This window comes from Artemia franciscana, unplaced genomic scaffold (assembly GCF_032884065.1).
Source record: "Artemia franciscana unplaced genomic scaffold, ASM3288406v1 Scaffold_1417, whole genome shotgun sequence".
NCBI classification, from domain to species: Eukaryota; Metazoa; Arthropoda; class Branchiopoda; order Anostraca; family Artemiidae; genus Artemia; species Artemia franciscana.
Genome location: NW_027062821.1, coordinates 4362 through 30878, shown reverse-complemented (window position 1 = coordinate 30878; position 26517 = coordinate 4362). Strand labels below are relative to the sequence as shown.

Genomic DNA, 26517 nt, shown 5'->3' with positions numbered 1-26517 from the left:
CTTTGTCTTCAATTTCTACTTTGGTTCCACCAGATTCTGGAAGTAGGACCTTATCACCGACTTTAAGCGTCACTGGTATATGTTGACCTTGCTGGAAAAAAAAAAACAACAACTAATAAATACTCGAATCCTACATTTATATAGGCAGTGTCTAAAAAAAAGGGTACAAAATTGATTAATGAATACAAGGGATATTTCAATGGAACTTGACAAAAGCAGAAAGATAGATTCACGACACCTGATTTACTTCATTATTTTTTACATTTGAAAGTAGGGGTACTGAGCTGGGGAAGAGAGGTGAAGACTAAGAAGGGGGAATCAGGTTCTTTTCGCCAATTGTTGTGTAAACTGATTTACTTCAAGTTGCAGTAATGTAAGGTTTATTTGTAGAGCATATTTTAATTTTTTTCACCGGAAAATGGGCTTCATAATATATATATATATATATATATATATATATATATAAGTATATATATATATATATATATATATATATATATATATATATATGTATATATATATATATATATATATATATATATATATATATATATATATATATATATATATATATTTATGTATATATATATATATATATATATATATATATATATATATATATATATATATATATATATATATATATATATATATATATATATATATATATATATATATATATATATATATATGTATATACATATACATATACATAAGTATATGTGTATATGTGCGGTATCAAAACAAGTTTTTATTGCTATCTTAAAACTTGATAAGACATAGAAAAAACATGGGAAGGGGTGTAATTGGGACAATAAGAGAATCGACATTAATGGCACCCTCTAACAGAAATTAAACACTAAGATCGTGTTCATAATTTAGGGAGGAGGTATCCGATTGAAATCAATCAAAGATTTAAAACTAGGATACACGCAATAAGTTGTTGGCATGGTCCTGAGGGGGGGGGGAGGGGACAAAGACGGGGAATGTTTCCTTCTAGTATACGTATTGTCTCCATACATTTATCAAGAGTGAGTGTAAAGCGATGTTCTAATAAAAAGAAAACAGTAAATTTTTCCCTTCTGCCTAGAGGGCTTATTTTCCCTTCTATTAGGTAGAATAAGAAACAAGCAACTTATTTGGAGTAGCTTGAAGGGCCGAAACTTCCAGACTATGCTGGAGAAAGGAAAGAGGGAGGGGATAAAAGACCAGAGCAATATCTTGGCTTCTATTCAGGATGGGGAGCAACTAAAAAAATTTCGAGGATGGGCACTAGAACTTTGAAAAACCAGTGTACGAAGTCGGAGAAGTATTTATATTTTTCTAAGAGAAATAGTTTTCCCCCTGCAACTTTGCGATCAAATTATATGTTTGAGAAACATTTTTGAAAGGATTTAAACCCCGTAGCCCTAGCAACTAGACTCACCCCTTGGTAAGCGAAATTCAAAGGTAGTTTGAGGGTAAAAAGGAAACCCGTTTTGTCTCCAATAAATAAATAAGTTTGAGTTTTCCCCTATAAACTAATTGGGGACTTATGATTTATATCCGATTAAGTAGCAAGATTGATCAAAAGACACCGTATGCTGACGGCTTGTCAAAGGTTGTTTCCCAAGAATGGATTATGTCATTAAATTGAATTTTTTAATTAATGTTTAGGGAGCATGAGGTCGTTGAATTGTGATTTGGGGGGAAAACGTTGAGCTAAATCAAAAGACACTATATTCGAGTGAAATATCTCTGGAACAGAAATCAAAGAGTGAAAGGATCCAGTTTAAATATTTAGGTAGTATTGGAGGAGGGGGGAGGAGTTGAATAGATGAATTGGAGGGACCGATGAGAGCCCGTTAAGAAGACAGCTTTGGGTAGATGAATTCTTAGTGTGAAAATTTAAATCTATTTTTTTCACGCTAATCTATTTTAAAGGTTAAGGCCATGTAAGCACCTCAATTAAAATTTCATTTTCAAGGACGCCTCAATCAGGCAACAGATCTAATTGCATTTGTTCTTGATATAGTATCTTTGCTTTTTTTTCGGAATTCTTTCTAATAAAGGACTTCAAAAATGTATTTATTTGAACAAACAATCGGTGGCAGCAATTTATACAACAATATTCTTAAAGTTCAGTCTTTGGAGCGGGGAGGGGTTACAGTGACGCCAAGTAGAAAAAAGTTAGTGAAGGGGGTGTTTGTCATCCAATTAATTTAGACTCTTTACAAAGGCCCTAGAACTTCCAATTTCCCTTTAGATGAGTGCCTTCTGAAGTTTCTGGCTCAACACTCAATACAGAGTGACCAAACAAAGAAAAATAACTTCTTTTGTCCTAATTACCTTTTACTTTAAATCGCAGCTTGGAAGCAATATAAGGATTTTCCTTTTCATCTTCAACTATTCCAAGTCTTAGTGACTTAGTCCTCTTTATATTTATTTTCAAACCTATTTTAGCAACTTGAACTCGCCAAACCTCTAAAAGTTCATTCATTTTGCTCACACTTTCATCTAGGATGCTTAAATCGTCAGCATAATCTAAGCGTAGGAGAGTTTTCCTCCCCCCTCCCCCATTTCATTCCGAGATCTTCCATTGTCTTTCCTGAGAGATAATATACAACTTTGCTTAACTCCCGATTTAATATTAAATAAAAAAAAAAGTTTTCTTAACTGAAAGTAAGGAGCGACCTTAAAACTTAAAACGAACAGAAATTACTTCGTATATGAAAGGGGCTGCTTTCTCATCGACGCCCCGCTCTTTACGCTAAAGTTTGACTCTTTCTCTCAATTCTTCTTTTTAAAACAGTAAAAAACTTTAGCGTAAAGAGCGGGGCGTTGATGAGGAAGCAGCCCCTTTCATATACGAAGTAATTTCTGTTCGTTTTAAGTTTTAATGTCGCTCCCTACTTTCAGCTAAAATTTTTTTTTTTATTTAATTTCTGAACGTTTTTGAATCAATGCATGTTTTGATTTTGGCTCTCCGCAGAGGAATAATTAAAACAAAATTTGCATTTTTTTTTTTTTTTTTGGCCAAATGGTCTTCTAATAATTTTGATCGAATAATTTTGAGAAAAAAAGAGTGGGGGAGGAAGCCTAGTTGCCCTCCGATTTTCGGTTAATTAAAAAGGCAACTAGAACTTTTAATTTTTTACGAATCTTTTTATTAGTAAAAGATATACGTAACTTATAAATTAGCTTACGTAAAGAACTTTTGTATTCTTATGTTTTTATTACATATATGAGGGGGTTCTCCCCCTCGTCAGTACCTCGCTCTTTACACTAATGCTTAAATTTTGTCCCAATTCATTAGGAATGAACCCTGAATCACCAAAGCCGCAGAATAAATAGTTGAAATTACTAAAAATACTTTAGTGTAAAGAGTGAGGTTTTAGGAGGAGGTGAACCCCTTATATGGGTAATAATTTCTGTTCGTTTTAAGTTTTAATGCTGCTTTTTACTTCCAGCTGAAAAAAAAACTGTTTCATATTTTTTTTCATTGTTTTATTTTTTTAAGTAATGCTAGTAAATCCTGCACTCCCTTCATGGAAATTTTCTTCCCTCATGACAAATTCCTCGATGGAAAGTTCCCCCAGCATATCCCCCTCTTCTCAACCCCTGCCTCCAACCAAAAACTCCTCCTGAAAACGCCTGTACACTTCCCAATAACCAGTACTATATGTAAGCACTAGTCAAAGTTTGTAACTTGTAGCCCCTCCCACGGGGACTGTGGGGGAGTAAGTCGTCCCCACAGACATAGTTATAAGGTTTTTCGACTACACTGAATAGAATGTCAATGTCAGAATTTTGATCCGTTGACTTTCGGAAAATGATTAGCGTCGGAGGGGGCCTAGGTGCCCTCCAATTTTTTTGGTCACTTAAAAAGGGCACTAGAACTTTTCATTTCCGTTAGAATGAGCTCTCTCGCAACATTCTAGGACAAGTGGGTCGATACGATCACCCCTGAGAAAAAAAAAACAAAAAAACAAAACAAAAAAAACAAACAAATAAACACGCATCCGTGATCTGCCTTCTGGCAAAAAATACAAAATTCCACATTTTTGTAGATAGGAGCTTGAAACTTCTTCAGTAGGGTTCTTTGATACGCTGAATCTGATGATGTGATTTTCTCCGGCTCGTAACTTTTGATGGGTAAGACTAAACTTGATATATATGGGTAACTCATATATTTAAAATCAGCATTAAAATGCGATTCTTTTGATGTAGCTCCATTTTTTAGAGTTTTGGTTACTATTGAGCCGGGTCGCTCCTTACTACAGTTCGTTACCACGAACTGTTTAATTCTTCAAAATAGTAAACCAATGTCAACATTTTGTGTATAAAGATAAATCCTTAGTAAGAAGAAAAAGTTTATACGATTAATTTCTTTTATCGTTAAATTAGGTATTTTCGTGTTGTATTCTGGTTCTTTGCGTGCTTGTAATTTTACTGTTGTTTAATATCCTTGCTTGCTTGTTATTTATTTATATTTTTGTGTGTATATGGCCCTTGGACTTCTGAAACACACTGATTTATCTTTCTATCTATACCTAAGAAACGTGTTTAAATGTCTTAATTTAGATTAGCAAGCCAGCTTATATGTAGTTGAGTGACAGTAAGGCTGGATGAAACAGTCGCTTAATCCCGTGGCTGATAAAATCTTTGCCCTTTAATATTGGGAATTTAAGGGGTAAGGCTCCATATTTTGAACCTAACTTCTCTTCTAACATTTTGCCCAAATGAATACTTAAAATTCTTGCGTAATAAGAATTACATCCATAAATTGAATTATCTAAACAAAAAGGATTAAAAAATACAAGAAATTTCATTGGGAGGTGTCCCCCCTGAAATTCATTTCCCCCCTCCTAGATTAAAAATAATTTATTTTGTATTTTCATTTTTTTTTTACTATTTCGGTAATTCCATTGAAAAAAATCAGTAGAGAAATAAAAAAAGTATCCTCCTAGATTTTGAAATTGACATTTCTCATTCCTTCCCTCAAATTCTCGTAAATTGGCATCTTTGATAAAATTTGAACCCAGACCAGACTCAATTAAAATAAAAAATGGATAAAAATCCATTGATTTAAAGCATCATATTCGACCATGCTGTGATCTCTCTGATCTATATTATCATTCCTACACTCCATTTAAGAAGAGCTTTGAAAAGTGATCTGGTAATCATCTCAAAAGCATAAAAATCTTGGATAGGGCTCTTAGGCGTGACGATTCATCAGTATATTTATTGTTATCGAGCTACGACTACCTCCAGCCTACTGTTCTTCGATCTTTCTAAACGACGGTTGCGACAACCTCCGCAAAATTATTGTTGCTCCTACGCCTAGAGGTCGCATCTGACATTTTTACATTTCTTATATCTGTACCTATAAATTATATCGACCACGCCAAAGAAGTGGAGCTAGGTTAATCTTAATCAAATGTGCCTAAATATCGTGAAAATTTAATATTTTAGAAACAAAACTATGGAAACTACAACAGAATATTACAGAAAGCAGTCCACTCAGAACGTAGTATATTAAATACCTAACCAACTCTATATATTAATTGTTTAATTGAAATATACTTGTATATAGTTTATCTCACTGTGACTAAGCTAATTATCTCCAAGTACAGACAGAAAAACCGGTTTGGAACAGATCAAACTTCTTGAATGTGGTCGACATAATTGAAAGTTACCCTTACATGTTTTTTGCTAAGCTATTCTCAAGGGAAAGCTCAGCACTATAACCAGGGGTGAATCTTTAGCATTTTTATTTGGGGTGAGGCAAGAGGGGTCCATTTCAGGATAGTCAAGGGGTATGGGATAAATAATTCCATATTATAGCCTCATAGAACAAGTAATTATGGCACTTGCTATTAACCAAGTGAAATATAGCAATCGCCAATTCTGTCGGTCTGTCTGTCGGTCTGTCGGTCCCGGTTTTGCTACTTTAGGCTTTTTCAGGTAAGCTAGGAGAATGAAATTTGGCAGGCGTATCAGGGACGGAACCAGCTTAAATTAGAATTAGTCGTTTTCCCAATTTGACCATCTGAGGGGGAGTGGGAGGCCGGTTAATTCGGAAAAATAGAAAAAATGAAGTATTTTTAACTTATGAATGGGTAATGGGATCTTAATGAAATTTGATGTTTGGAATGATATTGTGTCTCAGAGCTTTTATTTTAAATCCCGACCGGATCTGATGACATTGGGGGGAGTTGGAGGGGGGAAACCTAAAATCTTGGAAAACACTTAGAGTGGAGGGATCGGGATGAAACTTGATGGGAAAAATAAGCACAAGTCCCAGATACATGATTGACATAATCGGAACGGATCTGCTCTCTTTGGGGTAGTTGGGAAGGGGGGGGGGGGGGGGGGGTAATTCTGATAAATTAGAAAAAATGAGGTATTTTTAACTTACGAACGGGTGATTGGATCTCAATGAAATTTGATGTTTAGAAGGATATCGTGTCTTAGAGCTCTTATTTTAAATCCCGACCAGATCTGGTGACATTGGGGGGGGAGTTGGGAGGGGGAAACCTAAAACTTGGAAAACACTTAGAGTGGAGGGATCGGGATGAAACTTGGTGGGAAAAATAAACACATGTGCTAGATACATGATTGACGTAAACGCAACAGATCCGCTCTCTTTGGGATAGTTGGGGGGGGGGGGGTATTTCTGAAAAATTAGAAAAAATGAGGTATTTTTAACTTACGAACAGGTGATAGGATCTCAATGAAATTTGATATTTAGAAGGATATCGTGGCTCAGAGCTCTTATTTTAAGCCCGACCAGACCTGGTGACATTGGGGGGGGGGGAGTTAGGAGGGGGAAACCTAAAACTTGAAAAACACTTAGAGTGGAGGGATCGGGATGAAACTTGGTGGAAAAAATAATCACGAGTCCTTGATACATGATTGACATAACCGGAACGGATCCGCTCTCTTTGGGGTAATTGGGGGAGGGGTTAATTCTGAAAAATTAGAAAAAATGAGGTATTTTTAACTTACGAACAGGTTATCAGATCTCAATGAAATTTGATATTTAGAAGGATATCGTGTCTCAAAGCTCTTATTTTAAATCCTGACTGGATATGGTGACGTTGGGGGAAGTTTGAGGTGGGAGAACCTAAAATCATGGAAACGCTTAGATTGGAGGGATCGGGATGAAACTTGGTGGGAAAAATAAGCAGAAGTCTTACATATGTGATTTACATAATTGGAACGTTTTTGATCTATTGGGGGGGGGGGGTTAATTCTGAAAAATAAGAAAAAATTACGTATTTCAACTTACGAAGGAGTGATCGGATCTTCATGAAACTTCATATTTAGAAGGACCTCTTAACTCAGATCTCTTATTTTAAATCTCAACCGGATCAAGCGTAATTGGGGGGGGGCGGTTGGGGGGGGGACGGGAAATCTTAGAAAATACTTAAAGCGGTGAGATCAGGATGAAACTGGATGGGAAGAATAAAAACCTGTCTAAGATACGTGACTGACATAACCGGCCCGGATCTGCTCTCTTTGGTGGAATTGGAGGGGGGGTAATTTTGAAAATTGAGGTAATTGTAACTTACGAAAGGGTGACCAGATCTCAATGAAATTTGATATTTAGAAGGATCTTGTGCTCTAAAGTTCTTATTTTAAATTCCGACCAGATCCTGTGACGTTGGGGGGAGTTGGAGGGGGAAACCGGAATTCTTGGAAAACGTGAGAATTGGGGTATTTTTATCTTAGGAATAGATGATCGGATCTTAATGAAATTTGATTTTTAGAAAGAATTCATGTCTTAGAGCTCTTATTTCAAATCCCGACCAGATCGTTTGACGTTGGGGGGAGTTGGAGGGGGAAATCTTGGAAAAACACTTGGAGTGTAGGAATCGGGATAAAGCTCGGTGGATGGAATAAACAAACGTCCTTGATACGTGATTGACAGAATCGTACTGGATTCACTCTCTTTGGGGGAGTTGGGGGGAGGGGTTCAGTGATTTGGCGAGTTTGGTGCTTCTGGATGTGCTAGGACGATGCAAATTGATAGGCGTGTCAGGGAGCTGCACAATTTGACTTGATAAAGTCGTTTTCCCAGTTTCGACCATCTGGGGGGCTAAAGGGAGAGGAAAACTTAGAAAAAATTAGGTATTTATAACTTACGAGTGGGTGATCGGATCTTAATGAATTTTGATATTTAGAAGGACATTGTGACTCAGAGCTCTTATTTTAAATCCTGACCGGCATTAAGCCTCTTATTTTCCTTTTTAAATCAATCTATTAATTCATAGAATTTTGTTAGAGCTCATACCATATGATCGCTTGGCTCTTAGCTATTCTCGCCTCGTTACAAGTGCCATATGAGCTCTTAGCTCTTGTTTTTCTTGCTAGTTACTATATTTTTTTCTAAGCCAAACAATACATTTTACTATTAATACCTCTCCGAAGAAAAACTCCGCATACCTGTGAACATCTCAAGCCTTTTTAATTAGGGTCATGCAAGGGTTTTCGATTTGCATGATTAGATTGTCCTGAGCTGGCCCTTAATTCAACCCGTTTGGTTTTTCCCTGAAATCCTAAAGAACTTTGAAAAATAAATTCAATCATTTTACCTTGACAATAATTAATGTATCAAATGATCCCATATCTTATTTAATGAGTTTTGCAGGTATAATACTAAATTATTAAAATCTGAATCTTAAAAGGATTTTAAATTTGGATGATTGGAGGGCCCTCAATAGGACTCGCACCCTCTTCGATGATTTTGTTTCAGTGAATTTTGAAAAGTCAAATGGATATAATGAAAAGTCATTGATATAAGTGATTGATATAACCGGAATGGATCCACTCTCTTTGGGGGAGTTGAGGGGTGGGAAGGTTAATTCTGAAAAATTAGAAAAAATGAGGTAGTTTTAACTTAAGAGTTATCAGAAATTTATGAAATTTGATGTTTGGGAGGATATTGTTTCTCAGAACTCTTATTTTAAATTCTGACCGGATTTGCTAATATTGGGGGGAGTTGAGGGGGGACTTAAAATCTTGGAAAACGCTTAGAGGGGAAGGATCGGGATAAAACTTGGTGGGAAAAATAAGCACAAGTCTCAGATACCTGATTGGCACAACCAAAATGGATCCGCTCTCTTTGGGGGAGTTGGGGTGGAGGGTTAATTCAATAAAAATTAGAAAAAATGAGGTATTTTTAACTTACGAAGGAATGATTAGATCTCAATTAAATTTTATAATTAGAAGGACCTCGCAACTCAGATCTAATATTTTAAATCCCGACCGGATCTAGTGTCATTGAGGGGGGGGGACCGGAAATCTTGTAAAACGCTAAAAGTGGAGGGATCGGGATGAAACTTGGTGGGAACAATAAACACCACAAGTCCAAGATATGTGACGAAAATAACCGGACTGGATCCGCTCTCTTTGGTGGAGTTGAGGGGGGGAGTATTCGGAAAAATTATAAAAACGAGGTATATGTAACTTACAAACGGGTGATCATATCGTAATGAAATTTGATCTTTAGAAGGATCTAGTGCTTTAGAACTCTAGAAATCCCGACAAGATCCGGTGACATTGGTGGAAGCTGGAGGGGAAAACCAAAACTCTTAGAAAACGTAAAAATTGAGGTATCTGTATTTTAAAACTTAAGACGAACCAAAATTATTACGCATATGAGGGGTTCACTTCCTCCTAATACCTGGCTCTTTATGCTAAAATATTTTTAGTAATTTCAACTATTTATTCGACGGCCTTTATGATTCAGGGGTCATCCTTAAAGAATTGAGACAAATATCGAGATTTAGTGCAAAGAGGGAGGTATTGACAAGGGGGTGAATCCTTCCATATACGTAATAAAAATATACAAATATAGAAGTTCGTTACCTAAGGTAATTCGTAAGTTACTTATATTTATTTCTAATAAAAATGTTCGTAAACAATTAAGTTTTACTTTCCTTTTTAAGTAAACAATAATTGGAGTGTAAAAAAATCGTACAGGAATTATTAAATAGGTACTTGCGTATTATACCGACTGCACCCAAGAAGTGAAGTTAGAAAACAATTCTTACTTCATAGTATGCAAAATGATTGAAGATATCACAGTTTGCATGTAGACCTGTCATGATTTACCCCCATTCCCCCCTAAAGTGTAACTATATAGCCCAAGTTAAATAATTTCAATACTTTCTCCCAGCCATAACTTGTTTTTTCAGCTTTTATTTTGGCACAGTTGATTACAGGTTAACAGATTGCAACATAAGAGACGCATCAGGGTAATAGATAAAAATATATACAAATTGGGCTATACATTTGCACATTAGGGGACTTGGAGATAAAGTAAAGCCAGAGCTGCATACAAAACGTGTTAGCTAAATGTATTCTGCATATTATGAAATATGAATGTTTAACCCAACTTCACTTCTTGGGTGTAATCGGTATAATATGCAAGTACCCTAAAATATTCACAAAACAAAATTTATCCTGAAAAGTCACCCCTCCCCCTGAAACATTCCTTGCGTGGGAAAAGTTTCTCCATGGAAAATCCTTCCATTAGTGGTAAACCGCTTTTTACTTCTTTGAAAAACTCTTTTTCAGAAAATATTTTTTAAGTTAATATTCTTCTCAATCAGCTTAATTAGCTAGAATTTGTTTTTCAACAAATAAGATTTACATATTTTTACCATTTAAGCAGCATCAAAAATGAGAATGATAGACAAATAACGAAACATCTTCTTAGTTGCATAATGAAAAACATATTATAGATATTCAGACATGGACTTCAATTTAAAATTTTCTCATTTGCTTATCTTGTTCCAATGTAACAGATGGATGACCCTTTTTGGGTTATTGGGTTATCTTTGGTTACTACGTTTATTTACCATAATTCAGATAAATTAAAAAAAAAACATCTTTCTTTTTAGCGAAGTTTAGTCACCTTTGTTACAGAGGAACAAGATAAGAAAAACACTTCATATAAATATTTTTCACATAAATATTTACATGTGCGTCTTCCAGACATAATTATAACAAATAAAAATGGAAGACAAAATTTGGACATGGAAAAAAAAAGAAGAATTGGGAGATACTTTTTGGGTCTAAACTATCAGATTCCAGTTCTAAGGGCCTCTCTTCCCTAAAACAATCGATCCCTTTTAATTTATTTAATCAGGATAATAAGCTGATTCTTTTAATATATCTCTTGATATCAAATTTTCTGCTTTTTAAACTTTTGGTTATTATTGAGCCACGACACTCCTTTTGCTACTTGTAAAACTTTAGGTTTGGATTTTAAATTATATTTAAACTTTAAACTATCTCGAAATTTATTTAAATATTAATTTTTTAATTATTTCGACGATTATATTTAAATTAAACTCTTTTCACCTTAATTTAGTGCTCAGCTAAAAAGTCATCGTGCTCAACTAAAAAGTCCTTCATTTTGTTCCATCACAGACACATAATGAATGGCTGTTATCATGATACTTGTAGGTTGTCCAAACACTGGGCAACCAAGGACATAGTCATTTCAAACTTATCCCCCTCCCTCCACCCTACCTGTTTGTACAACCCATAGGTACACAGACAATTCACAGGGGAGAGAGACACAAAAACTATTCGCAAAAAATATATTTTACTTAAAAAGAAAGCTTAACCTGTAACTCCTCTATTTTCTTCTTGGCATATTCCATTTCTTCATGTTATTGCTTATATCTGACCCTCATTTCTTTTAAATCAATCTAACAATCACCATAAGATTCCTCAGGGCTCTGAATTGAATTGACATGAATTAAAAGGCTTTGAATTAATATAGAATAGTTGCGGGCAATAAGTCATGACTAATTGTAGAAAAAGCCATTGAATCAATGGCTAGAAATCCCAGTGAAAATTTACCCCGGACAATTACTCTTAACCACTCCGTGCGTAAAATTCAGACGGAAATGAGAAAGCAAGACATATAAAAAGAGTGTTGCATAATAATTCTGGCAAATTCCTGCAGTATATAATTTCCCCTAACAAGTTCACTCTCTGGTAACTTCACTCCCAACAGAAAATTCCCCCGTGGAAAAACCCAAAGAATAAAATCCCCCCCCCAACTAAAAATGTATGCATGCATCCCAATACTAATTACTATGCGTAAACAGTGGGCAAATTTTATAAGTTAAAGAACTTTCCTCTGGGGCTGTGGGTAGGGAGTCATGTTATACCCAAACGCATAATTATTGGGCCCTTCAACTATTATAAACAAAATGGCTATCTCGAAAGTTTCGTCGGATGAGTTTGGGAAAAAAGTGGCAGGGAAGGTGGCCTAATTGCCCTCCAATTTTTTCAGTCACTTAAAAAGGGTACTAGAACGTTTAATTTCCGTTCGAATAAGCTTTCTTCTAATATTCTAGGTCCATTGACTAGATTCGATCACCCATGGAAAAAAAATAGGGAAATGTGTTATAATGTGAATATAAAACAAAAAAAGTATACTAGGTATTGACATTATGTTAATGCCTTTCCAGTTGTCACAAACAAGTGGATCGTCTTTTTTCTAGAGCTGAATAATGGTTCCTTTCGTCCAGTCACTGGGCACATTCTAATTGCTCCATATCTGAGTTAGCAGCTCAACCCAAACGGCCATGTAGTTGCAGACTGAAGTTTTCAGCTCATATGGTATGAGCTCTGGCAAAATTCAAAGAATCAATAGATTGCTTTAAAAGGAAAATCAGAAGCTTAATGCTGGTCGGGATTTAAAATAAGAGCTCTCAGTCACATGGTCCTTTCAAAAATCCAAATTTATTAAGATCTGATCACTTACTCGTAAGTTAAAAATACCTCAATTTTTCTAATTTTTCATCTCCTTTCAGCCCCCCAGATGGTCTAATTGGGGAAAACGACTTTATCAAGTCAAATTGTGCAGCTCCCTGGCAAACTTACCAATTTTCATCGTCCTAGCACGTCCAGAAGCACAAAACTTGCCAAAGTACCGAACCCCACCCCCTAGCTCCCCCAAAGAGAGTGGATCCAGTCCAGTTACGTCAATCATGCATCTACGACACTTATGAGCGTTTTCCAAGACTTCCGATTCCCCCTCCAACTCCCTTCAATGTCAACAAATCTGGTCAGGATTTGAAATAAGAGCTCTGAGACATGAGTTCCTTCTAAATATCAAATTTCATTAAGATCCGGTCACCCGTTCTTAAGTTAAAATACCTCAGTTTTTCTAATTTTTCCAAATTAACAACCCCAGCTTCCCTAAAGAGAGTGGATCCGTTCCAATTATGTCAATCACGTATTTATAGCTTGTGCTCATTCTTCGCATCGGGTTTCGTCCCGATCTCCCCACTCTAAGTGTTTTCCAAGATTTCCGGTTTCCCCCTCCAGCTCCCCCCAATGTCACCAAATCGGGTTGGAATTTAAAATGATAGTTTAAAAGCACAAGATTCTTCTGAATATCAAATTTCATTATGATATGATCACCCATTCGTAAGTTACAAATACCTCATTATTTTCTAATTTTTCCGAATTACCACCCCCCCCCTAACTCCACCAAAGAGAGCAAATCCGATCTGGCTATTTCTGTCACATATCTTGGACTTTTGCTTATTCTTACAACCAAGTTTTATCCTGATCTCTCCGCTTTAAGTGTTTTCTAAGATTTCTTGTCCCCCCCCCCAATTCCACTGGATCCGGTCGCGATTTAAAATAAGAGATCTGAGTTAAGAGGTCCTTCTAAATATGAAATTCAATTAAGATTTAACCCCCCCCCCTCCAAACTCCCCCAAAGAGGGCGGATCCGTTCCGATTATGTCAATCACGTATCTAGGACTTGTGTTTATTTTCCCCACCAAATTTCATCCCGATCCCTCCACTCTAAGCATATTCCGAGATTTTAGGCTCTCCCCCCAGCTCCCCCCATTGTCACTGGATCCAGTCAGGATTAAAAAAAGAGCTCTTAGACACGCTATCCTTCGAAACATCAAATTTCATTGAGATCCGATCCCTCCTTCGTAAGTTAAAAATATCTCTTTTTTTCTAATTTTTCAGAATTCACCTCCCCCCTCCAACTCCCTCAAAGAAGGACGATCCGTTCTGGTTATGTGAATCACGTATTTAGGACTTGATTATTTTTCCCACCAAGCTATATCCCAATCCCTCCACTCTAAGCGTTTTCAAGATTTTAGGTTCCCCCCTCCCAACTCCCCACAATGTCACCAGATCCGGTCGGAGTTTAATTTAAGGGCTCTGAGACACAATTTCCTTCCAAACATCAAATTTCATTAAGATCTGATCACTCGTTCGTAAGTTAAAAATAGCTCATTTTTTTCTAATTTTCCGATTTAACCGTCCCCACTCCCCCTCCAGATGGCCGAATCTGGGCAACCACAATTTCTAATTTAATCTGGTCTAGTTCCTGATACGCCTGCCAAATTTCATCGTCTTAGCTTACCTGGAAGTGCCTAAAGCAGAAAACCGCGAAAGACAGACAGACCGACCGAATTTTTAATCGCTATGTCACTTGGTAGATACTAAGTACCATTAAAACTGGAATTTTTATATTAACTGATATATCAAAAGAATTAAATTGTTAAGCTGATTCCAAATATATAAGGTTCATAAAGTTTAGTGTTACCCATCAAAGCCTATGAGCCCGAGGAAATTTGTCCGAGTTTTGAAAAAAAAAGAGGGAAACAGCCCCTAAAAGTCACACCATCAGGTTATGCATATCATAGAACCCTTATGTAGAGGTTTTAAGCTCCTATCAGCAAAAATGTGGAATTTATATTTTTGTCGGAAGAAATATCACATATATGCGTTAATTTGTTTTTTAAAACTTAAAATGAACTGAAATTATTAAGTATGTTAAAGGGTTTCCCCATGCTCTACAACTCACTCTTTACACTAAATTTTGAATACTGTTCCAATTCTGTAATAACGACTCCTGGAAAACATGGGTCGTTTAATTAGAACAATAAGAAACTTTTTTAAATGTACCAAAAAGCTTTAGCGTGAAGAGCGAGGTGTTGAAAAGGGGGTAACCCCCTCGTATAGGTAATCATTTATGTTCGATTAAGTTTTAATTTTACTCCTCACTTTGAGTAGAAAAAATCTATTTTCATTCTGCAGGCTGGTTAAGTGAAAACTTTTACAACCATATCATAGAAAATTAGGACAAATCGGATATTTGATTCTAAATAAAATGGGCTAAAAACATATGGCACTAAATAGATTAAGGACGTTTGGCTTTTGTTTGAAGGTGTAGCTGTCTTGGGGAATCAGCAAACTACTAATGATTAAGTTTTCATGGACACAAAGCATTGTCAAATTTAACAAACTTGTTTTGCAGATTTATTTTCAAGGTTTAATGCGGCAACACTGAAAAAAAAGGAATGAATAAATTTTATTTCTGTTTCTAACAATAATAAAATGGAGTAATAATATATAAAGAAGAAAAAAGAGAAAAAACAAATATAATGAAAAACAAAGCAAATTTTACACAGAAAACATAAATTATACTTTTAGAAAATAACACGTGAAAACCATGGTTCGGATCAAGTGAATTTTTAAACTTAATTTGTCTTACAATAACGGGGGTAAGAGGATCTGTAGGTCCATAATTAGTGATTACTTTGGAATTTTAGCCCCAAGCTCGGGGATTAAGAAGGTATTTACAATGCTTATAATAGTAAGAACGGAGAGTTCCGACAGGTTTGGCCACGGGTGATAACGAGATAATATACGAGTTGTCAAAAACACTACGAAGGCGTGCAAGTAAAAACACGGATTTCCGTGTACGTACGGGGGCTTTTTCAGCAAAATGCTGAACCAGATGAGTTAATTTAAGGCTTGACGCAATCAGAACTATCTATAGTACTGCCTATAAATTTAAAAAATTGAAAGAACTAGAGGAAAAACCTTCGAAATTATGGTTTTCTACACTAGGTAGAATGATTGTCCTGCATGCATACTTTCAAGTTTGCCAAACCTTATTGTTCTCCACCTGGAATGATTGCCAAACCTTGAAAATTTGGCAAATAATTTGCTGAGAAAGTACGCAGTAATTTCTTGGCATTGGCACATGTTTAATGTTCTCCACTCTGAATGATAATGTCCAGTTATTTAAATCGTAGTCTGTCAGTGAAGATTGAGTTATACTATCATCCCTGTAAACTGAGCAAAGATTCAGAGACAGTCAATCGTTTTTAGTCCAAAAGGACACTGTTTACACATTCTCTTATTCTTAGATGCTCTAAGGAAACCCATCGGCATTTCGTCCTTAAGCATACAAGTAGTCTATACAAATTAAACGTTTATAGTAGACAGTTATTTTTAAACTTCATGGTCCTCGGCTGATTCATTTTAGACTCCCTTAAGCCTTAATATTCCATGTGCAAGCTTATCTGTTAATTTTATATCTTGATGTGGGTAGATGGGAGGGGAGGTGCACTATATCTCGAAAGTATATTTTTTGTTTAGACACTAGCTAAATGCCTCCATGCTTTTTTTTTCGGTATCACAATGTTGAAAAAATGACTCTAGATGCTTTGGGGAGGGTTCAATAGACAATTGAAAGTTCGTGTAATACTTTCAATGAGAATAGATTATGAAAAAATATATTATGCTATATATATATATATATATATATATATATATATATATATATATATATATATATATATATATATATATATATATATATATATATATATATATATATATATATATATATATATATATATAGGTATATGATAAAATCTATTATAAATATATTATGCTGCCACATAATTCAACACTCACTGTATCTTCAGGTGCTCTGTTTGGCATTTGATTGAAATTCCTAGATAGCTGGTTTTATCCAATAGGTAAAAAAGTTCCGAGTAATTGCCCCGGGGTATCACAGTCAATGCAACTCACTTGGGGTATCAGTCCAGACCGAACCTTTAACCAGTCTCCCAAGCGATGAATCAACGCATCAGAATCCCCTTGTTAGAGATGCTGGTAATCAAATAGAAATGTGCTTTATGAAACCTGACCGCCTCAAACCAGTTTGCTTTATTGGAATTCAAAAGCAAGCTAGAAGAGACTTTAAAACAATATGATATTCCTCCCCAACTGGATATTCTTAACTCCCCTTTCTCTCAGCAAGACGAAGACAAATCAAAAAAATAATTACACTAATCAAGTAGAGATCAAAAATCCAGAAAATAATGTTAGTGGAAGGATCTCTCAAGGTTGAAAATAATAAAGATTCATCAATCATTCATGAGTTGTCTAATCCCTCTGACCTTGTATCACCTCTGGACGATTATATTTCTACTAATCAGTGTTTTGAAGAAAGTGAAGTGAATAGCGTGACGAATAATAAAGTCCATTTGTCTCACATACGTAAATGTGCAAATATGATTTTGACTGGTTTATGCAAAATAGGAGATGACTGTAGTTTTAGATATGATCGTTCCCCAAGCAAGTTTACGTCATTGCATGCTTCAGGCAACATTAGCAAAGTTAATAACGTATATTATAGGACTGCCTCTTCCGCTAATAAACCAAAATACATTCGTGCTTCAACCAAGCTCCAACAAAAAATGTGATATGTAAACATTTTAATCATAATCGCTGTAAATTGCGTACGCAGTGCAAGTTTTTGCATATTTGTCGTAATTTTATTTCAGATAGTTGTAGTCCCGTTAAATGGAGTTTTGACCATGGGAACCTTTGTCCCGTTTTAGCTTGCAGTGACAAATGTTGTAGTTTTGCTTATGCATCACCAGCAGCTGAGGTTAAGTTTCCTCCCTTGGGCCCAGTTCCAGGGTCCCTGTCCAAAGATAAAAATTTTATGAGTCACTCAGCTCCCCCCCGCCGTCCTTTTTTAGTGCACCGCATCCAAGCAAAAATCTCGCATCGAAGTTCATCGGACACAGCTCAACAATTAATTAACCCTTCCCGATTACGAACTCCCATCCCTTACTCTTTGTTACCTCCTCCCCCTTCCCGCATACAGAAACCCTATTTCCTGCCCCTTACAATATGCCACCCTATACCCTCCCTACTTGGCCGTAAACCAGCAATTTCTTGACAGACAGGAATCACCATTCCGACCATGGCAATTACCAGGTAACAGCCGTTTAACAGTCATCTCCATTCCACTACGACTCCCAACCAAGCTAATAATATCCCCGTTGGAAAAGAGTGCTCTCCTTCCCCAGAACAACACTCCTCTTACTCCCTTATCCCAAACAGCACAGCCCCCCTACCGAAGAACCCGCCTCTTTCGCAATTCTCACTGACTTTCTCCTCAAATGTGTAGGATAGGTTATCTGATTTTGGCAGGGACCTTTCCCTGTCTAATTCCCCGAATAATGATCCAGACAGCCCAATGGACCCCTCCCCAGCCCCCACCCTAAAACTTTCTCCAGTCTTACCCTCATTTGTGACACCACTGTTTCTCCCGTTCACTCTTTAAAAACCCCCCAATTATTTTCTTAGAGCCTCGAAAATAAAAATTAAACAGTTTCTTCTTCGTTTGGTTCAAGATACCATTTTCCAAATTTCTTGCTTTGTAATGCTGTGGGATGTAATCATGTGGGAAAGTATTAAACCGAAAGTACTCCTTCGTCCACTGTCTAATATCTCACCATGTAATTTATGTTACTCCCCAGGTCAGCATGCGGGGATTCGACGAAAGTTTGTTGAAAAACTTCAACCCAGTGCCGATTTTGCTCTCTCGAAATTCCCACATGCTGGGATTTTACTTCTTGGTGATGCCAATGAACTGAAACTCGAATACCTGTGCACGGGTCTACACCTAAAGCAAGTAGTAAATATACCCACAACCAAAGGAGGCTCCTCTTTAGATGTCACCTCTACGAACTTGCATAAGTTCTACTGTCAACCAGAAGCCTCACCACCGTTAGGATGGAACTATCATTATATTCTCAGAATGCAAAACTGGATCAAATCAAGGTCGAATACAAAGTCACGAAAACGCTGCATCGCCCACTAAGTGACAAAGGTGTTCTCATTTTCGGCACCTGGATTTCTGAAGAGCGCTTGTCTGAGGTCCTAGCTGTTCCTGATGTCAATTCTAAAGTTCAAATCTTTCAAAGGAAGCTATATGATAATTATGGAAAATCTTTTCCCGAAAAAAAACTATAAAGTGTTCAAATGATAAACTTTACTTAAAGAAACTCTAAAAGCCAAGATTAAAGAAAAAATTCGTTTACTTCGTAATAGTAAAAAAATGAAGCCAGCAATATGCGTAAAACGATAAAAACAACTTCGAAAAGCAGCTACCAGGTACTACAAAAATACTATGAAGGATATTTTCAATTATAACCCCAAGAAGTGGTATGATCTAGTTAAAAAACTTTCTGACAAGCAAATTAGTAATATTAATTTCCAGCTTGATGAGTCTAGTATTAATAATGATCTCAACAAACACCTCGCCAAGATTGTGCAGGCATTACCTCCACTTTCCGCAGATACTCCGGAGTCTATTCCCCATAGTCAGGAAGAAAACTTTCCTTATATATCACCAAAGGATATCGAGAAGAAGATAAATAACCTAGAAAGGACAAGTACATGCTCATCAGATACTCCGATCACATTGTCAAAGTCTTCGCTGACAGGCGATCCTTACCACTGGCAGATATTTTCTGTACGGTCACTGAAAGTGGATGCTACACTAACACCTGAAAGCAGGACTTAGTGACACCGATTCAGAAGAAGGGCGTTGAGGAGCATATCAATAGGGTTCGACAACTTACGCTCACCTCAGTTTTTTCGAAATTATATGAAAGCTTTCTGACTGATTGGCTCAAATCAAAAAATGAAGAACTTATTGACCCGAAGCAATTAGGTAATCAACCTCACCTTTCTACTACTCATTATCTTGTAAGCTTACTGGATACAATATATAAAAATTTGGAAAATCCTGATGTTTGGCTAAATCTACTTCTAATAGACCTCCAAAAAGCTTTTGATCTGATTATCACACGGTGAAGTTCACCAATTATGCATAAAATCCCTTCGGCAAATCCCTTCTTTATTCTTAAACAGACAAATCGTAATAAACAAAATGAATAAAATAGAAGTCCTTTGCATTCCGAGTTCAGAATCGCGATACTCACTTGCGCAATCAGACACAGACGAAGACTAGACATGAAAAAGGATTTAGCTAGAAGTATCAAACAGTTGGTCGTAACTAACTGTAGTAACGAGCGACCCGGCTCAATAGTAACCAAAACTATAAAAACGGAATTTTGGTACCAATAGTAACATTAAAAGAATCGCATTTTAATGCTGATTTTAAATATATAAGTTTCATCAAGTTTAGTCATACCCATCAAAAGTTAAGATTTGAAAATAGGAGAGAAAATTTGCCCTATTTTAGAAAATAGGAGAAACGCCCCTTAAAAGTCATAGAATCTGAACGAAAATCACACCACCAGATTCAGCGTATCAGAGAACCCTACTTTACAAGTTCCAAGCTCCTATCTACAAAATGTAGAATTTTGTATTTTTTGCCAGAAGACAAATCACGGATGTGTGTTTATTTGTTTTTTTTCCCAGGGGTCATCGTATCAACCCAATGGTCCTAGAATTTTACAAGAGGGCTCAATTTAACGGAAATGAAAAGTTCTAGTGCCCTTTTTAAGTGACCAAAAAATTACAGGGCACCTAGGCCCCCTCCCACACTAATGTTTTTCCCAAAGTCGTTGGATTAAAATTCTGAGATCACCATTTTGTTCAAAATAGTCAATAAACCTTATAAATGTGTCTTTGGGGACGACTTACTCCCCCACAGTCCCCGTGGGAGGGGCTGCAAGTTACAAACTTTGACCACTGTTTTCGTATAGTCATGGTTATTGGGAAGTGTACAGACATTTCCAGGGGGATTTTTTGGTTAGGAGGAGGGGTTGATAAGAGGGGTTTATGCGGGGGAAACTTTGCATGGATGAATTAGTCGTTGGGGAAGAAGATTTCCATGAAGGGGGCGCAGCATTTTCTAACATTAAAAAAAAATATATATGAAAAAGTTTTATCAACTGAAATTAAGGAGTAGCATTATAACTTAAAACGAACAGAAAATATTACGCATATAAGGGGTTCACTTCTTCCTAATACCTCACTCTTTACGCTAAAGTATTTTTAGTAATTTCAACTATTTATTCTACGGCCTTTGTGATTCAGGGGACAAAATTTAAGCTTTAGTGTAAAGAGCGAGGTATTGACGAATGGGCGAACCCTCTCATATACGTAATAAAAACATACGGATATAGGAGTTTATTACGTAAGCTAACTCGTAAGTTACGTATATCTTTTACTAATGAAAACGTTCGTAAAAAACTAAAAGTTCTAGTTGCCTTTTTAAGTACCCGAAAATTAAAGGGCAACTGGGCCTCCTCCCCCTCCTCTTTTCTTAAAATCATTCGATCATAACTATGGGAAAGCGTGTTGAGAGAAAGAGTCAAACTTTAGTGCAAAGAGCGAGGCGCTGAAGAGGGAATAGCCCCTTTCATATACGGGGTAATTTCTATCCGTTTTAAGTTTTAATGTCGCTCCTTACTTTCAGTTAATTTTAATTTACATCGGCGATTTATGACAAGGACAACTTCATTCGTTCTGGGATTGAGAAGTTTAAAAAAATCGATGTTCATTTTTATCGGTTTTTGTGCATTGAATATAATTATTTTCAAGCATTGAATATAATTATGTATTGATTTAAACTGCATTTACTCTTAAAGGAATGGGGGCACGTAAGCATATCTTACTGCTTGTAATTGATTTCCTATATTACCAGTATCAGCGAGTCTACACACTCTTTCCTAGTGATCTTAACTCTGACTGGAAGGAGATTACATGTGGAGCCCCTCAAGGCATTAAAATTGACAACTCTACTTTTCCTTGCAGTAATTAATTATGTTATGGATAACATGGATGATCGAGTCGAATACATAGACGATCTATTTGTGCTTCTTCATAATAAGTATACAAATTCATGTTCACAGTAAATACAACCAAAGCTATGCACCAATTGAGCCCTGATCTTTCAACAAAATTCAAGGAAGAATGAAGTACAAATAGTTTGCAGATCAACAAAAGCAAAACAAAAATCGCAAGATTTAATCTGCTGAAACGAGAGCTTGTTTGCCCAGCTCCCTAGTTTCTGCTTGTATCCTCAGCTACATTCCTGGGAGTTAATTTCAGTAGACTTTTTATTAGAGAAGGATCTAAACTTAGAAAAGAAATCTCTAAAACTCCACATTATACCAGTGGCTATGGATTAAGACTTGTTATGGCTCTGAACCTGAAAAGCTGTTTTTAGAGATATTGGTACCATGTTGTAGTTTTTCCTTAATTCCATTGACAAAGTTGAACTACTTATCTCTGAGAATATTTTTTTTAGAAATATTTTTATTTCAAGCTTACATTGGAGTTGGCCTTGGGCCTACCTAGGTTGGTCCTTTTTTCTTTTCAAGTTGAACAGATTAGTACCGTCCCGTATGCTCTATGGAAAAGGCTGCTGGGTATATTTTCTTGACGAATTTTGCTGGATAGCCTATATTTTATTGTTTGGCTACATTAGCCTACTTAAAAAGAATCTGGGACATGATTTAAAATACTTTTTCTACTTATTTGTCTTGGAAATTTGAGAGGTCTTAAGCCGCAAACTCTAAGCAAAGTGTAGTAAGGTAATATAATCAATACAAACGAAAATCTTCGTGAAATCCCTTAATAACAGGTATGGACAAAGTTCCAATGCTATCAGTAGCAGAATTCAACAGAATATGAAAAGCTGCCGACACTTTAGCGGCACAACTTGTGTTTTGACAGCTTTACAAAAATAGCGACGAAGACCACACTGCCTTTCCATAACAAGCAAATACAAAGTAGAAGCAATAGAGAAATTTTTTTCCCAAGACAGTGGAAATCAGTTCTGTGAATATTTCGGCCCTATGTCCAAGGGCCGTCTTCAGCACAATACGAGAACAAGAGAGAAAATATGTATATATAAATAAACTTACATTAAATTGTGAGAATTAAAACTAAATAATATTAATTAAAAACTTTTTTAAAAACAGCCCTAGCATCCTTACTTCAATGAAGTTCAACCAGGACTGACAAAAAGAATGAAGTGAGAAAATAAACTCATTCAAACTAAAGAGAACTAAGTGATTAAATGCAATTTCTCAGAGCTAACATTTCATTTTTATCAGCCTGTCTCAAAGGCCTTTTCGTAGCTGGTTCAGTACTATTATAAATCAGTTTAGTAAAATATTTTGTTAGATCGTTTTTAATTAAATTTGAGTATAAAGAATTTAGTGAGTATTCCCCTAAGTCCCTGTTCAAAGAAATATTATCATTTATTTTAAGATTAATTTCGATTGATTCTCGAACCACCTGTTTTATCCCCAAATCATCACTGATGAGTGAAGATTTTTCAAAAAGTATCGTGTGGGACGGATTATTAAATATATGCCAACCTAAAGCAGAATCAAAGGAGTATGTAATGCTTTGCGTATATAATGCTTTGCGTATGTAATGCTTGTGCTGTGCTTATACTTTGCTTTATTTTATAGGTAGTCTGGGTCAATAAACCTTACTAATACAAATATTGCGACTTAAGATGACAATATCATCCAAATAGGCACGAGCATATGCCTCACAGGGCTCTAAAACCTTATCCATAAGGTTTTACATACCTGTCGGCTTTGCGGGATGCGTTATGGCCTCTGCCTCAGAGGTAATGACTCACCAAAGAGAACGAATCCATTCCAATTATGTCAATCACATATCTATAACTTGTGCTTATTCTTCCCATCAAGTTTCATCCAGATCTTTCCACTCCGAGTGTTTTCCAAGATTTCCGGTTTCCCCCTCCAACTCTCACCAATGTCACCAGATCCAGTTGGGATTTAAAATAATAGATCTGAGACACGATTTCCTTCCAAACAACAAATTTCATTAAGATCTGATTACTCCTTCGTAAGTTAAAAATACCTCCTTTTTTCTAATTTTTCCGATTTAACCGTACCCCACTCCCCCCCCCCAGATGGTCGAATCGGGGAAACGACAATTTCTAATTTAATTTGGTCTGGTTCCTGATATGCCTGCCAAATTTCATCGTCCTAGCATACCTGGAAGTTCCTAAAGTAGCAAAACCGGGACAGACCGACATAATTTGCGATCGCAATTTGTCACTTGGTTAATACCAAGTGCCATAAAAACTGATCTTTTTATTATTATTTGAATAAATTTGAATTTGTTTTTTTATGCATGTTGTTCTATATTTATTTGATAAACCTCGTTTGAGGCTTTTTTTAACACTTTGTTGAATAAATATAAAATACAGATCTCACACCCCTGCCTCTGGGGCTCATGGACTAATATGCTTTGTTCTATAGATAATGTTACCTGTAAGCAAGCCCACTTTACGCATTTTTAGTTTCTTTGAAGGGGGGTTTCTGAAAGCTAAGAAATAGATGCGCTTCTCTAATAATAACAGAGAAACAATATACGATCATCAGAATCTTGCTATATAGAGTAATACGCACCTTAGACAACTTGTGACGAAACTAAACAATTACCCTAAGTTGAAATAAACTAACGAAAGAGGGGGGTGTGGTGTCAGATAAACCACTCTGATGTTTGGAGAGACCATAAAATAATTTGTTACTTAGGCCTATGTAACATACCAAACAGTCGAGATATTAGCTGAATGTACGATCTGACCAAACCGGTTTCATAGCAACAAGGGCAAATGACAGGGGACAGAATGCATTGGACTTGTATGATTTGGGCCAAATGTTTACATATTAGGGGGATGGGGGTACGGTTAGGTTTTTAACCCATTTCTGAGATATATTCTCTCCTCCTCCTTTGCAAATATATACTCCAGATTATATTATTGCATAAACTAAAGTATTATTTTTTCGTCATGTTTTGGTATATTTCATTATGATTAACCTAACTACACTACTTCATTGATCTAATGGTGATTCAAGAATGATAACCATCATTTATAACTATCTTGAAAGCAAAAGTTTATCATATAAAAAACTTTGAAGGTATTTCGGAAAGCCACTTTACAGAGCCATAACCAGAAATTTTGTTCATGGGAGGGGGGTGTCGCACAAACACTTTCAACTTTCATCTAGATCTTTGTCACTGCAAGCTAAAACGGGACAAAGGTTCCCATGGTCAAAACTCCACTTAACGGGACTACAACTACCTGAAATAAAATTACGACAAATATGCAAAAACTTGCACTGCGTACGCAATTTACAGCGATTATGATTAAAAAGTTTACATATCACATTTTTTTTTGTTGGACCTTGGCTGAAGCACGAATGTATTTTGGTTTATTAGCGGAAGAGGCAGTCCTATAATCTACGTTATTAACTTTGCTAATGTTGCCTGAAGCATGCAATGACGTAAACTTGCTTGGAGAACGATCATATCAAAAACTACCGTCATCTCCTATTTTGCATAAACCAGTCAAAATCATATTTGCACATTTACGTATGTGAGACAAAGGGACTTTATTTTTCGTCAGGCTATTCACTTCACTTTCTTCAAAACACTGATTAGTAGAAATATAATTTTCCAGAGGTGATACAAGGTCAGAGGGATTAGACAACTCATGAATGATTGATGAATCTTCATTATTTTCAACCTGAGAGATCCTTCCACTAACATTATTTTCTGGATTTTTGATCTCTACTTGATTACTGTAATCATTTTTTTGATTTGTCTTCGTCTTGCTGAGAGAAAGGGCAGTTAAGAATATCCAGTTGGGGAGGAATATCATATTGTTTTAAAGTCTTTTCTAGCTTGCTTTTGAATTCCAATAAAGCAAACTGGTTTGAGGCGGTCAGGTTTCATAAAGAATATTTCTGTTTGATTCCCAGCATCTCTAACAAGGGGATTCTGATGCGTTGATTCATCGCTTGGGAGACTGGTTAAAGGTTCGGTCTGGACCAGTGTTTCCACTTTCTCATTTTTTAAATCCCTAATAAAGAGCTCAAAAATCCCTAGAAATCCCCATCTTCAGTTCCAAAATCCCTAAAAATCTCCCATTTTCTAATTACTCCCTGAACCGGTAACATATTTTGGCTTCTTAGATTGAAGTCTAGCTATCACTATCATAATAGAATGGCTTGTCATGCCGTTTAAAGTACTTTTTAATCATCAGCTAAATACAAATAGCTTCAAATATACTTCAAATAATATTAAGCAAATAGAAAATAAAATGTAATACTGCAATGTAGATTACAGTACAAGATGTTTAATACTGTTCAATCGCAACTTGTAAAACGCAATCAGATCTTATCTTCCCCTGATATGTCTTCAACATTTTTTGTATGGTGGCCGAAGCTTTCACCGTTCTCATGTGGTGAAGCAACTAATCAGAAATTTTGTTCATGGGAGGGGGGTGTCGCACAAACACTTTCAACTTTCATCTAGATCTCTCCACTCTAAGTGTTTTCCAAGAATCCTAGTTTCCAAGATTTCCATTTTTCCACTCTACCGCCCAATTTCCCTGGATCTGATCCG

At 36.1% G+C, this 26517-nt stretch overlaps 1 long non-coding RNA gene across 1 annotated transcript; it reads right to left on the bottom strand.

The window, feature by feature from the left end:
- LOC136042527 (uncharacterized) lies at positions 1-23156 on the bottom strand. The gene is made up of 3 exons (XR_010621342.1): positions 22986-23156; positions 12448-12639; positions 1-91 (listed from the first exon to the last, which is right to left on the bottom strand). It is a non-coding gene; the product is annotated as an uncharacterized LOC136042527 (long non-coding RNA).
- Between the last annotated feature and the right edge of the window lie 3361 nt (positions 23157-26517).